The sequence below is a fragment of the Anomalospiza imberbis genome, chromosome 1 (assembly GCF_031753505.1).
Source record: "Anomalospiza imberbis isolate Cuckoo-Finch-1a 21T00152 chromosome 1, ASM3175350v1, whole genome shotgun sequence".
Classification (NCBI taxonomy): domain Eukaryota; kingdom Metazoa; phylum Chordata; class Aves; order Passeriformes; family Viduidae; genus Anomalospiza; species Anomalospiza imberbis.
Window position 1 is genome coordinate 119,237,971 of NC_089681.1, and position 12,240 is coordinate 119,250,210.

At 43.5% G+C, this 12,240-nt stretch overlaps 1 protein-coding gene across 1 annotated transcript in view; it reads right to left on the reverse strand.

Annotated features, from left to right (window-relative positions):
• The window catches only part of SNX10 (sorting nexin 10), a 211,480-nt gene that overhangs the window by 166,918 nt on the left and 32,322 nt on the right, over positions 1 to 12,240 (reverse strand). The gene's annotated exons all lie outside the window — the stretch shown is intronic.

The following is a 12,240-nucleotide window of genomic DNA, read 5'->3' on the forward strand; positions in this document are numbered from 1 at the left end:
GTCCTTGTATCTTCAAGTTTTGATTTGACGCTTGATCTCGTCTTATTTCAGTAATGTTCAGGTTCTACTAAAATTGTATTTATATCAGTCATGCATCTCTACAATTTCAGAAAGAAGTATCTACTTTGTCTATTCTTTAGGGAGAGAATAGGAATTCAGGAAACCTGGATTCTTCTCTGACTTACTGCTGACTTAGACTATCTATCATTATTTATTAACTGTAACAATTAATTTTATTATTCCAATATGCAAGAAAATTTAAGCACTAGGAAATAAAACATTCAGTAAAATATTGCATTATAGTGCTCATAACCTTAATTTACTCAATGGCAATTTCACAGTTAGGATATTATAATGCTGTTTTAATGCACATTTATTATACTAATGAAGACCAGTATTACACAGATATAACACAAATCACATTTAATCAAGAGCAATCTCAGATAATAACCAACAAAGAATTAGAATTATATGGCATTGAGTTTCTATGTATCTTTTTTCTTCTATCAATAAGTAATGCTACAAATTGTCATAATATAAATTGTTTACATTTGTTTTAAAACATTCTATAATATTGATTGATACTTTAGGCTGAGTGCTTATTGTACGAATATCATAAAAGTTCTCCAACTAATAAGAAAATTAATTTTCCATCCAGCATAACTCTAGTTTTCAATTAGATTTAAATAATAATTCTTATACTGTACTAATTTCTTCAAAATAAAAAAAAATCAACCTACCAAACAAACCAAAACAAAACAAAAACAACAAAAACCAGAAAAACCCACCCCTAATTTAATATTTCACAAAGCTGGCAGACAAAAATACCTGAAAAGCAGAGTCTTCAGTTCATAAAAGTAAATTATATCATAAAACTCTCCCACCTTTTAAACTAACAGTCTGTGAAATACTGTTCAGCTTTACTTTACAAAACGTCACAGATTGGTCCCCTATATCACGTACTTTTGTCTGTCTCACATGGTAACTACCTCCTTGAATCTTCTTAGCTGGAATCATGCTGTCAAAACAGATGGACTCATAAAGTAAAGTGCACGACTAATTATTATTTCTTAATCTTCAGCTATGAGATTTATCTTCTAATTTAAATTGGAATAATACTTCCATTGCAGTTCATCATACTTGTACTGTGAAAAGCATTCTAGGATCAAGTAAAATATTATGTCATAGTGATTTTAATACATTTTTACATTTTATGTTATTACAGTATTATTTTTAAAACTGTAGCCAAATTATTTTAGGACATGTTGCATGTCTTGAGGTATGTTTTTAAGAGAGGTGAGTGCATAGGTTTCCAGCAGCTGTTAATATTAAAACAAACACTTCTTCAGAACAGTGAAACATATATGAGAAATCTGTGTTCTGTGACCGAAGAATATCAACCAACTTCTGTGAAATCCCACTGTCGTGTGCATTTGTAGGTAGCAGTATTTTACATTTGGGAGCTTTCTCCATGAGTCATGTCCTAAACCAGAGCTGTAACTGAAAGATGTTACTGCTCCAGCCCTGCGTGCCTCCCCGACCACAACTGCCAAATTAGTTTCCAATTAAGAATGTGAATGACGAAAGAATAAATAGCTTTGCGTTTTTGACTGAACATGAGGACCCCCGTAGCATCTTGAAATGTGTGCTAAATTCAGCACAAAGCATTGTAACATGCACAAACATAAAACTCTGCTGCCTGTTGTATAGATCTGTGCTCACTGCTGCAGTGAGAGATTTTGGTGGATAAGAAATAGCCTCTGACAAAATCAGCAGATAAAATTATTAAGTAAAGATAAAACCGTATCAAGTGTCCCCAGAGCTGTGAAACAATAGTTAGCTTACACTAATCTTGACTCTGAGCCTGAGAATGCCGTGGTTTTTCATGTCATTCCAGGAATTACTTTTGCTACGTTTTAAGGCATGATGCAATGGTTTAAAAAGTGGAAAATGTATAATGGAGAACATTCTGGCTAAAATCCCAGGTCCACTAAAATCAATGGGAGCTTTTACTCTGGTTTTGTGTCATACATTGGTTATTTCTCCTCCCTCCTTCTTTTCATTTATGCCCATTTTATGATACTCTTCAATACATGTCACTATACTGGAGTTTGTTAAAGTACTGCATGTTTCATTACACAATCAGAAGCTAAGTTTGCACCAAACAATAGAACATTATTTTTATTTGCAGAAACAAAAATTATGTATTTTCCCTCACAACTGTTTGATAGATATATGATGGATAAAGGTAAGAGGGGACTTACTGAGCTTTAAAAAATGGATTGTATATCTGTGGCATGCTTTTTTGTGTATGTCACCTGCAATATGTGACCTTCTGTTGTATATGACTTAAAAGTAACTGCGTGCTGTAAGTTAAACACTAGAACATAAACGCCTACATTATACCTGAAGCACACAATAAAATAAGAAAACACATTTCCATTTTCTGACTGACCTCAATCTCTGAATGAGGACCCCTGCACATTACATTAGCAGGCTAGGCTCCATTACACTGCCGCACACTCTGCTCAATCTACTGAAATATTGATTTTTTTCACAGAGCATACACACTGTCAAATCAATATTCCCATACACACAGCTGAGTAGCAGAGGCATAGCTGGGGACTGCTCCGTGGCCTAGCAGAGAAGGTGCATGTGGAGGGATCAGGGACAGAGGGGCAACAGGAAGATGGGAAGTACTACTACCCATGGCAAGCTGCAGCAAGGCAGAATAGGGCTGATGACTGAACAGCACAGTGAAGGTGCAGACAAGGAGGGAGGAACATGTTTCTTAAACACAACAGAAAGGCTCAGGAAAGGTTTGCCCTTTCTGTTTCTGCAGACAAAGGAGGCAAAACGTAATTTCAAAGCATTTTTCAGAGTATTTTTCAGATACTGAAATGACATCCATAGGTTTGGGTTAACAGGTATTGCTCTATCCCACAACGACAAGGATCACATACACACTGGAGTTCATGGCGAAGTGATGCCGCTGCAGGACAGGGCTGGCATTTCTCCTCCCATGAACACCTGCATGCACACACAGCTCATATCGGTGAACGACTCTCTTGGAACTACTCCAGTGCCTCAAGTACAGGAAGAGCATTTTTACTGTCGAGGCTTCCATGTCTGGAGGAGCCCTGGATCAGTGTTTCAAACTATTACTGGTGTTAGCAGCTCCATCTGAGCCTAGTGAACAAACTGGATTGTAAATCCAGATTAAGTTCAATGACATTAATTCAATGTAAGAGATAAAAACAATTGCAGGAATTATTTTCAAAGCTGTGTTTAGGTAATTTTGTACTATTAGTGAACTATGAGTTCCACAGAGAACTAATGAAGTCCTGAAAACCCTCAAGAGAGAGCAGAAAACATTGTTTTCAGACAATGTTTTGGGCAGCTGACAATGTTCTCAGGGCAGCTGAGATGCCCTCAGCTATTCCTTCGGGGAGAGGGAACAGACTCTTCAGTAAAAGTTGTTACATTCTTTCGGAAGTCCTTCAAAAGCCAAGCGGGAACTGGAGACAGCCGGGGACTCTCCTGCTCTCATCCAGCACCGCACAGCCCCGGCCGCTCTCTCGGGGAGAAACCAGGACACCTGACGTGCCCGCGGAGCCCAAGCACCGCGGCACTCAGCGCTCGGGGGCAGCACCTCCGCCGAGGTAACAGCGAGCCCTCCCCGCGGGGCTGCGGCAGGCGGGACGGGGGGCGCTGCCGCGGCCGGGGCCGGGCACCGCCGGGCGCGGACGGGACCCGCACGGGCCAGTAAGGCTGCGGGGCCGCAGCGGCGGAGGGGGGGCCGCAGGCGGCGGAGGGGGCCCGCACCGAGAACCGGCACAGCGTCCCCGCCCCCAGCGGGCCCGCGGCAGCCCCTCGAGCCCGCCCCGCACCCCCAGCCCCGTTCCGCGGCTGCCCGAGGAGAGTCGGGGGCGAGGACCCTCCGGTGCACCGCCGCCCCCTCCCCTCCCCTCCGCGCCGCCCCCGGCACCGACACGGCCGCAGCGGCCACCGGGGCCCCGCGGGCGGCGCCGCCCCCCGGCGGGCGGGGCAGGCGGCGGGGCGGGGCCGCCTGCGAGGCGGCTTTGGCGCGGAGCGGCGACAGCAGCCGTGACCTCCGACCCCGCCCGCCGCCGGCCAATAAGAGCGCGGCTCGTTCCCGAACCCAAAATTTCCACGTCGGCAAAAGTCAAGATGGAGCAGCAGGCGCGCGGCGCGGGCGGGCGGGCGACACCGGCCGCCACCGCCGCCCGGCGGAATGCGGCCGGACCGGACGGGGCCGCCGCCGCCGCGGAGACTCCGGGCGGCACCGGGCGGGCCGGACCTGTTGCGCTCGTCGGCGGGGGAAGGGCTGGCGGGCGGGGGGGCGCCGCTCGGGTCCCTCCCGCGGGTTGCTGCGGGGCCGCGGGGGGATGCCCGGCGCTGCCCGGGGTCTCGCAGGGCCGCGGCGCCGGGGCTGTCAGCGGCAAGCGGCAGCCCCCGCTGGCTGCAGCGGCAGCGCTCCGGGCAGCTGCTCGGCCGCGGCTTTCGCTGGGCGGCCCGTTAGCTCCGGGTCGGGGGAGGTGTGTGTGGGGGGGATGCATTTTGGGTATTTATTAAAAACAAAAAGAAAAAGAGATGTCTTCGCCTCCTTCTCCCTCTTCCTCGGGCAGCGGGTCTCCCGCCGAGCCGAGGAGGACGAGGGGGCTCCCTTCCCCACCTTTAACCCTGTGCGCCTTCCCTTCCCAGGCAGGGGAATTCGTGCTGGCGGGCGGCCCCGGCGCCGGTACCGGCGGAGGACTGGAGCCTCCGGAAGCAAAGTTCTGTGACACTCCGACTCTGGGTACGATAGCAGTCAGTGCACTACAGAACTTTGTCTCCGGCGGCGGCGGCGGCCCCGGAGCCTCAGGTGGACACGTCACTGCGGGGATGGCGAGCCCGGGCGCTGCCGAGCGCCGAAACCTGCGCTGCAGCCTCGGAATAAAGTCTGTACTGTCGTGGCCTCCCGCTCTCAAGTTTTGTTGGGTGTCCTTTCTTTCTTTTCCAGGGTAAAAATAGCGCAACATCTGGGTACTGAGGGTTATTTCAGTGCAGGCAGGCCGGCCTGGCTGCCGGCATAAATGTGAAACTAACTGGTGCTCGGTGCAGCTGAGCTGCTGGTGGCTGTGTGAACGTGCTCGATGCTGTCTGTGCCTCTTTGTGCTTTCTTCTAAGTCTGTAACAGAATCTGATAGCTTAACTGGGGGCTTGAGTTTGATAAAAATCTCCATGCTTCTAGCAAAAATCTATGCCACCAAGCCCTGCTGTAGCACAATGCAGTAAGTGTGCTAATTCAGGGTTTAGGCCTTGCCTCTGGTACTGGGCTGTTTTCCTCTTTAGGGACCTCAGACTTCCAGCCACAGTTGAGAAATAGGTACAACTTCAAGCCTCTGCATATTCAAAGATCACAAAGTTTGTTGTGAGTGAGTACTGCAAGGCTTCATCCTCACTGATAGTGGGGGGAAGGCTTTGGAAGGAAAAGTGACAGTTGTTTTTATTAGTGCAGTTGCAAGGTTTTGTAATGTAAACTTATTTGACACCTGCACAGTACTTACTTGTGCAGTGGCTTTAGGGGCTGAGAAAAGAAGGGCCAAGCTCAACTTTCTTCAGTTCAAGTTGACACCTGGCAACGGTACAGTAGCTGGCCTGCCTTCCTTCAGAAATTTTGCAGTTTCTTGATGTGTAAACTGAGCTGTGGAGTTCTTGTGAGGTGGATGTAATCAGCTGGTCTGCTTTCATCATAATGAGAGTAATATGAAAAAAACACATTGCTAGAGGCCAGATTGAATAAGGTATGACAATTTTATTTAAAGATCAGTATGTGCCCTAGAGTATGTTAATAAAGTATTTTACAGCAGCTGTACTGTATGGCACCTATGTTGCTTTTATTTTTATATTTTTATATATATACACACATATAAATATGTGTGTATACCCATATATGTTAGAGGTCTCATATTCTGTTAGCTTCTTCTAGCTAATCATCCCCCTTGGGCTCACTAGAAACCTGAATCAACCTTTCCTTTCTGCCAGTCTGAATGTGAAAGGTACAGCAAGATTATACGGTTCATGGGATTGGGTTGGAAACTGAAATGCTGTTCTAAGTACATGCTTTTTAGCTCAAAACGTTTAATCAAAGGGTAGGTAAAGTGAGGAGCACTTACTGTATGGCAGCCCATGTGACCAGCTAGGGCTATATTTGGATGCTGGAGGTTTAAGGAATCCTTTTTGCTAACCATTTTTGGCCAATTGCCTGCTGCTTTATGTTGTGCAGTGTGACGCCTGCTAAAAAGGACTTGGAGGTCTGGTGCCTGCAAACTGTTTAATCAGTGCAGTTATAGGGAAACACCTTGTACTGTCAGGGCTGAAGTCCCACTGTATTTAATTTAGGGGTGGTTCCTGCCTAGCAGGATATGTAATGCAAATTGCAGTTTCCAATTTTTGTACTAAATAGCCTTTTGGAGTGTTGGGGGGGGGGTGGGGGGAAGGGGTTGGTAGTGGCCCAGTAGATTTTATAAAGGCTTCTTAGATACTCAGATTTGGTGGTTAAAACTCCATATACTGGAAACCCACAGACTGGAGCACAGGCTTACTCTTTTGGGGTAAGTGTAACGTGTTTGAATCTCGGCTTATTGCAGTATAAATTCAGCCCAGAACTGGGGGTGGGGGTGGGGCAGGCTCCTGAAACCTCTTGTAGTGGACTGGGTGTGATGGCAGAGAGCAAAGCTGCAGTGGGAATGAAGAATTGTCGGCCTTCTCTTTAAAATATTACAGCTGGAGCCATTTTTTTGCCTGCTTTGCTTCCCTGGTGGTCAAGCTGACCAGTTCTGAAGCTAAGGTGAGTATTTCTTGGCCTCTTGGTAGGTCTCACTTGTCCTTGCCACATGTCTGCAGCATGTTGTACCTCCTGTCCTACAAGTAATACTTGAATAGTGACCTTTTGGTGACACTTCTGCTTTGATACAGGAAATCATGTGGCCTTCAGATAGGACTAGAAAAGAGCTTAGCACTTCTGATTTTGTGCTTTATTCTTGCACTGAAATGTATGTGATCTGACAGTACCCTGGCATTTGAACTTTCTCACTTCTTTGCAGTGTAAGACTTTAGAGGCAAGCTTGAGGTGTGTAGCAGTGCTTGGGGCCTTGAATGGGAGATGAAGCTTTGGCTAACGTATTAACAGTAGTGTTTGATGAAGAAGATGCAGGAAATGGAAACAAAAATAACTGGTGATGCTATTTAATATAGAGTCTGAATGCCAAACTGTGTAAATGGATTCATACATGTTATTTTCCAATGACTGCTTGGCATTGTCTGCTTCTCTTCCAGTGCATCACTAGAGATGTACTTTAAACTGCTGCATTATTTTTTAGTGCTTTTTGACACTTGAGAGTGTCTATTCCAATTACAGTCCTTCCCTCATTGGAAGAGTGGCAAATGAGCATGCTGAGTAAATTACACAAATTTCCAAAATAGTACAAGTCTGTTATTTGAAGGGGCAGAGGCAAAGGAAATGATACCAGCCTATTTATTGTTCTGCAAAGTGGAGAACAGAAAAGGAGTTTGCTGTCAAGTACTCTGAAGGTTGAAGCTGAATGGATCAGAACACGGACCAGACTCCCTGTATGTATTGATTCAGCTGTACGTACGTGCTTGAAATCTGTACAGAGGTGTTGAAGTTTGAATTTAGAATTTTAAAAGACATCTTAGAATTTTAGAATATAAAAGGTGCTATCTCATGCCTTCTTTTCTCTTCCAGGTTGGGATTTCTTTAAATGCCATGATTTTGGCATGTCTTGCACTGCTGGGAGTGGTGATGAGCCAGTGTGCAAGTTCAAGTGTTGGGTTTTTTTGTGATGGGAGAATAATTTAGAGCATAGGGAATATAGAGTAAAGTCAAGCTGCACAGCCTGTAGCTGGTTAGTCTCAGAATACCACAGGATCTGATAGGGTTGAGGAATGTCCTTACTCGAGTAGCTTCTAGAGACTGGATTTTGAGCTGAAGTTTTAAGCAAAAATCTAACTTGTGCCAAAAAATGCTGTTAGTAGAGTTAAAAAGGACAAGCCTTTCATGTGTATTTTCGTGGAACTAAGTTGTTCTGTTTTATTAGAAACAGAAGTAGATTTACTGACTTCTAGCAACTGTATGATAAACAATTTCTAAATAGACCATAGATTTCAATGAAATATAAATAAAGTATTGGGAGTTATGAGCTAACTACCAAAAACCCTGGTATATTTTATATTTTTATTTATCTGCTGCCTGGGCACTATATTCAGGAAACTTCTCCAGATCCACATAAAGTGAAGTGTCCTGAAAGTTCACCTAGAGCAGTAGCTCTTGGAGCCTTTTTTATTTCTGGTGGTAGCAAAGGTCTTTTCCCAAAATCTTGGGACAGCTGGATAGAAATGTTTTGCAGAATACCTAAGTTACCAACACAAGGCTACGTGTGTCTGTCAGCTGCAGAATGAGAAGTAGAGTTGGAGTATTTGATGTGAGTTTATGGCACTGTGAGGTCAAAGATTTGCCTTGCAGCTGGAGCCAGAGAGGGTGAACCTGGTCCTGGTAGAAACAGGACATTGAGTTATAAATAAGTGGATTCTTAGAAGTGGAAACTGGAACTGCAGAGCAATTCAAGGTGTATTTTAATTTTATTTTGTGAGGGAAATAAAAGTTAAAAAGATTTGACAAATGCCATTCAAATAAGGCTATTTTCTTACATTGTGTAACTGATAAAGTAGAAGTGAGCCAGGTGCTCATTGTGCTGACTGTACTCTGCAAACAATCTTTACTATGACCAGGATTTATTTTTTTAGAATACTGGTACTAATACTTGTTGAAGATAGTTTGGAATGGTTGAGCTTGTATTTAAAATATTAGAGGTGGTGTGCTTAAACCTCATCCTAATTAGCTGCAGAGTGAGGGAGCTGAAACTTGACTTCATATAGCCAACTCAAAGTTGCTGAAACGAGCACACAGGGCCTTGTGAAAAAAACAGTATGGGGCTATTGGTGAATGATTGCCACTTTATTTTGAGTCCAGTTGGGCTGTGAGGCAGTACTGCCTATTTGTGCAATGACAGTTCTTACCCTGTCTGATGGCTGTTACCTTTCAAGTTTTGGAAACCGCATTCTTGCACCAATACTTGATCTGTTGCAGAGCTCTTATGAATGTTCTCCAGCTGTAGTCAAAGGATGAATTTCTCTTTTTAATGAAAGTCTCAATGCTGAATATTGACCCACTTGGACAGTAAAATCCAGCAGCACTAGTTTTGGAAACATCATTAACAGTATGGAAGACTCAAAATAATGGCAGTAGCATATTTAAGTTGTGCAGGTAGTGCCATTTAGGCAAATAGAAGCTGTTTAATATTCTGCATTTTGGCAGCTGGGTGACTTAGAGCTGTCTAAATTCATAAAGGCAAGTAAGTTCAATTGCAGTGAGTGCTGTCACTTTGCTGTACTGACTTCCAGCTCCCAAGAGGACATCCCAAAATTGTGACTATCTGTAACAGTTCCTTCAGGTGCTGCTTCCTTGGAAGAGGCAGAGAAAGGATGGTCATCATTTGTGAAAAGGTACATAGGTACAGCAATGAGCTGTCATCCTTTAATATCTTCTTACACAAACTGAAACACAGGAGGCCTGTCTGAACATCAGGAAGTACCTTTTCATTGTGATGGTGACCAAGAACTTTTACAGTTTAACTAGGGAGATTGCGAAGTCTCCATACTGGAAGATATCCAAAAGCTGTCTGGCTACAGTTCTGGGCAGCCTGCTGTTGGTGGCCCTTATTGAGCATGGGGTTGGACCAGATAACCTCTGGAGTTCCTTTCCAACCTGGACCATTCTGTGGCTCTGTAATCCTTTTCCTCACTTTATATGCAGAAAACTGCTTTACCTTTCCTTCTGTCTTCTCCCTGTTCTCAGTTTCTTCTTGCTGTTTACTGTCACATTAATTATCCTTTCATTAATAAAGCAGAGGGGGAGAAGGGTTGCAGAAGATCAATATTCATCTGAATAAATGTAATGTAAAGCACATAGTGATTACCTTTGACTCTAGTGTTACTTAGCTCGAGTGTTAAAAAAAGAATTATTCCTATCAAAAGCATGTTCTTGTTTTAAAGTACATAAGTAGACAAGTACAGTATTAAATATGTGTTTAATGCAGAGAGATTCTCATTTTCCTAGTGACTTATTCTCCTAAAAGTGTGTCTTTTCTCTTAAGTTATGGCTGGGCCTGAGGAAGCAACTGAAACTCAGAGATTTCTTTTGCATAAGGCCTTCCCAGTGCAGTGGTGTAAACAGACTGACAAAATATTCCTAGTGTGACAGCAGCTCTCAACCAGATGGCACCAATGCCAGTGAGACGTGCTCCTTGCCCCTTCACCAAGGAAAAGGAACTGTGCTGAGGTGGGGGAAAGTGTGGCAAACCACAATTCCATTCAGACGGAAGGACCTTGCCAGGGCAGAAATGTAGGTAAGGTGAGCACTTGCAGTGGAAGATGTTGGGTAGATATGAAGGCTTCAAATAGTAAAGAATATCTGCTTAGCTGCCCTGACTCCTTTTCAAGGTCTCTCATGTTTAGTCTTCAGGGAGTTGCATCACTGTAACCCCCCCACATAGCAATCAAGGCAAGAAGCTGATAGTGTAGAGCAAGGCTTGGAGAAAAGGTGCATTTCGCACTAGCTGTGAAACTCTTGTAGTCCTTGTCTTGAAGAGTAAGTATGCTGGGGAGTATTTGCTTTGCTGCTGCTGTGTTACATACTGCATTCTCCTGTAGGTATGGCTTGAGGGATCAGGAGGAGGAAGGAGATGTAGATACATCTGGGAAGAGAAGAAAAAGCAGGGAGAGGACAAGGCAGAGGGTGGTGGATGGAAGAGGCTGTGGAAATTGCCAAAGGAGCAAGATTTATGCTCTGCTGTAAGGTTTAATGTCCATGTGACCATGACTTGTTAAGTACTTTTCTAGGTGTTAAACTGCTGAACTCTACATTGACCAAGCTAATTTGGGAGCCTTATGTACACTCTCACTGTGTGAGAGGAGCTCGTGCCTTTTGAGATATTTTAATAAGTGCCTGAAACATAATGTTCATAAAGTACTGTAATTTTGTAATATGGGACTTAAATTTATGTTGTGCATTAATTTGAAAATAAAAGTGGACTTCAAATTCTGGATTCTTATGGCTTATATAATATGAATTCATTAGTTCAAATACGTTAGCTAACCCAATGAGGACCTGCAGTACTCATAAACAATTGCTGGCAAACTGTAATTAACTATCTCTAAAGAGAAACAGGACATGCTGCCAAGAAAGAACTGTGCTTAACCATTGCACAGTAAGGAATCAATACTAGTGGAGTCCTAAACAAGGAAGGAAGGGTCACAAGTCCTCCACAGTAAAAGTTTCAGACAACAGTGTTGTAAGGAAATAAGTGGATGACAACAGCTTTGATTTCCAACCTCATGTGTTCTCAGACAGTCAGTTCCAAACTAGAATTCAAAAGCAAGGATTAATTCCTGGAGACAAAGCTATGTGTTCAAGGAGAGATCACTTCTGAAAGAGAAGAGAAAGCAGGCCCAAACCTGCAGGGGGGTGCTTCTATCATAAAAGGCTTTTTCAAAAATATTTTAAAATAACCTCTTCAATTTATGCTCAGTTGTGGGCCTATGTACTGGCTGGTTTGTTGAAATATTAATCTTGTAGTTTCATTAAATACAATGCATTCCATGTGGATTTGGTTAAGAAGCAAGAATAAAAATACAATGAAAATTGAATTCTGTCTTTAAAATACTCCATTGCTCACATTGTATGTTCTTGGTTTAATGTTAGATATCCAGTTCTGGATTGGTTCACTTGTGTCAACTGTATTGTTTAAATTTTGGTGTTAAATATAATCATAATTGGGATGAAGCAAACAAAATGGGAAGATGTAAAGGCAATTTTTATTGGTTGGATATAAATGAAGAAAGGGGATAGGCAGCATAGCTGCCTATGCTCACAGCATTAAGTGCTGAGATATTTTCTTCAGCATTATATGGACCACTTGCCATGTACAGTAAGCAGCATCAAGGCTGGTGAAAGCAGGGAAAGCTTGTATTGAAGGTCCACATCAGTCTTTGTCTCAGTGCTTTGAAATATTTGTGTTTAAATTATGCTAAATTGGCATCTTGTTTTAATGATAATGCTGAGTCAAAATGCTGAGTTTTGTATAATCACATTTTCTC